Source organism: Nerophis ophidion, linkage group LG04 (genome assembly GCF_033978795.1).
Source record: "Nerophis ophidion isolate RoL-2023_Sa linkage group LG04, RoL_Noph_v1.0, whole genome shotgun sequence".
Lineage (NCBI taxonomy): Eukaryota > Metazoa > Chordata > Actinopteri > Syngnathiformes > Syngnathidae > Nerophis > Nerophis ophidion.
The window spans coordinates 1,177,008-1,179,774 of record NC_084614.1 but is presented as its reverse complement, the minus strand read 5'-3'; the positions used below and the strand labels follow the sequence as shown (position 1 = coordinate 1,179,774).

The window sequence follows — 2,767 nt, the reverse complement described above, 5'->3', positions numbered from 1 at the left end:
TGTAGAATTTATGTTGTTGACTTGTAACATCTCCTGTTTTGCTAAACATGAGTTCTAAACTTTCTACTGACTAACATGGATGTACCCTTGCGAAAAAGTTGTCATATAAACTGATCTGTGAGAGATTAAAATAAATAAATGTCTTTCAAAATATAGGTTGGGTCAAATTTAGAGCAGATATAGTAAAAATAGACATGTAATAACCTGTTGGAGGGATGAAGTCAGTTAATGGCTCACATCTGAATCTGGAGAATGTTGAGATGGAACCTCAACAGTTGGTTTCTGCAACAAAACACAAAAATATAATGTCAGAACTAATTAATTATAACATTATCAGCACTTTTTGTTGATAAAACTCTGAGCATACAATGCCAGATAAATAGTAAAGATTATTACAGAGTTTCAGCTCTTAGACAATTAATTAAGAATATAAAACACACTAAAATCTGGTTCAGAAAATATGAGGACCTGAATTGAGACACTCATTTTAAAGCTTGGACATTAACATTGTAACACACACTAATCTGGTTTAGAAAATATGAGGACCTTATAGGAAACACACCTAAGTCTTTCTTGGTTCAAACAATATAAGGACATGACGAGTGGTCACATGTAGAATGTATGTTGTTGACTTGTAACATCTCCTGTTTTGCTAAACATGAGTTCCAAACTCCTTACTGACTAACATGGATGTACCCTTACGAAAATGTTGTCATATAAACTGATCTGTGAGAGATTAAAATTAATAAATGTCTTTCAAAATATAGGTTGGGTCACATTTAGAGCAGATATAGTAAAAATAGACTTGTAATAACCTGTTGGAGGGATGAAGTCGGTTTATCGCTCACATCTGAATCTGGAGAATGTTGAGATAGAACCCCAACAGTTGGTGTCTGCAACAAAACACAAAAATATAATGTAAGAACTAATTAATTATAACATTAACAACCACTTTTGGTTGATAATATTCTGAGCATATAATTCTACATAAACAGTAAAGATTATTATAGCGTTTTAGCTCTTGGACTATTATTTAAGAATGTAACATTCACTAAAATGTGGTTCAGAAAATATGAGGACCTGGATTGAAACACTCATTTTAAAGCTTTGAATTAAACATTGTAACACACACTAATGTGGTTCAGAAAAATATGAGGACCTTATATGAAACACACTGAAGTCTTTTTTAGTTCAAACAATATGAGTACATGACAAGTGATCACATATAGAATTCATGTTGCTGACCTGTAACATCTGTTTTGCTAAACATGAGTTGTAAATTCCACAGACTAACATGGATTTACGCTTGAAAAAATGTTGTCATATAAACTGATCTGTGAGAGGTTAAAAGGATTAAATGTATTTTGAAGTATAGGTTGTGTCAAGTTTTTAGCAGATATAGGGCAGCACGGTGGAACAGGGGTTAGTGCATGTGCGTCACAAATCGAAGGTCCTGAGTAGTCCTGAGTTAAATCCTGGGCTCGTGATCTTTCTGTGTGGAGTTTGCATGTTCTCCCCGTGACTGCGTGGGTTCCCTCCGGGTACTCCGGCTTCATCTTACCTCCAAAGACATGCACCTGGGGATAGGTTGATTGGCAACACTAAATTGGCCCTAGTGTGTGAATGTGAGTGTAAATGTTGTCTATTTGTGTTGGCCGTGTAATGAGGTGGCGACTTGTCCAGGGTGTACTCCGCCTTCCGCCCGAATGCAGCTCAGATAGGCTCAAGCACACCCCGCCAACCCAAAAAAGGGACAGGTAGTAGAAAATGGATGGATGGATGGATAGTAAAATAGTCAAGTAATAACCTGTTGGAGGGATGAAGTCGGTTTATCGCTCACATGAGTCTGGAGAATGTTGAGATAGAACATCAACAGTTGGTGTCTGCAACAAAACACATAAAAATAATGTTAGAACTTATTAATTATAACATTATCAGCACTTTTTGTTGTTAACATTATGAGCATATAATGCCAGATAAATAGTAAAGATATTTATAGAGGGTTTCTGTCTCTTGTCCCGCTCATGTCTTGAGATGAACTTCCCTCGGTACTCGACCACAAAAGAACCTTTTTAAATTGATGCAAGAGTAAATACACCATATCCTGATAAAACAGTTTATCAATTAACAATGTTTGGAATATCTGTTTTAAAAAGGAATAATAATAGTCGTTACTTGACTAAAAATTCAATTACAAACAGAATTACTCTTTCATAAATGTAAATAATTATTAAATTAAGTACAAACCCCGTTTCCATATGAGTTGGGAAATTGTGTTAGATGTAAATATAAACAGAATACAATGATTTGCAAATCCTTTTCAAGCCATATTCAGTTGAATATGCTACAAAGACAACATATTTCATGTTCAAACTGATAAACATTTTTTTGGTGCAAATAATCATTAACTTTAGAATTTGATGCCAGCAACACGCAACAAACAAGTTGGGAAAGGTGGCAATAAATACTGATAAAGTTAAGAAATGCTCATCAAACACTTATTTGGGACATCCCACAGGTGTGAAGGCTAATTTGGAACAGGTGGGTGCCATGATTGGCTATAAAAACAGCTTCCCAAAAAATGCTCAGTGTTTCACAGGAAAGGATGGGGCGAGGTACACCCCTTTGTCCACAACTGTGTGAGCAAATAGTCAAACAGTTTAAGAACAACGTTTCTCAAAGTGCAATTGCAAGAAATTTAGGGATTTCCACATCTACGCTCCATGATATCATCAAAAGGTTCAGAGAATCTGGAGAAATCACTCCA

The 2,767-nt window shown here is 35.4% G+C and overlaps 1 long non-coding RNA gene across 1 annotated transcript; it reads right to left on the bottom strand.

Annotated features, from left to right (window-relative positions):
* On the bottom strand, positions 1 to 2,321 carry LOC133550496 (uncharacterized). Its single transcript, XR_009806279.1, has 3 exons — positions 1,808 to 2,321; positions 816 to 893; positions 1 to 282 (listed from the first exon to the last, which is right to left on the bottom strand). It is a non-coding gene; the product is annotated as an uncharacterized LOC133550496 (long non-coding RNA).
* Between the last annotated feature and the right edge of the window lie 446 nt (positions 2,322 to 2,767).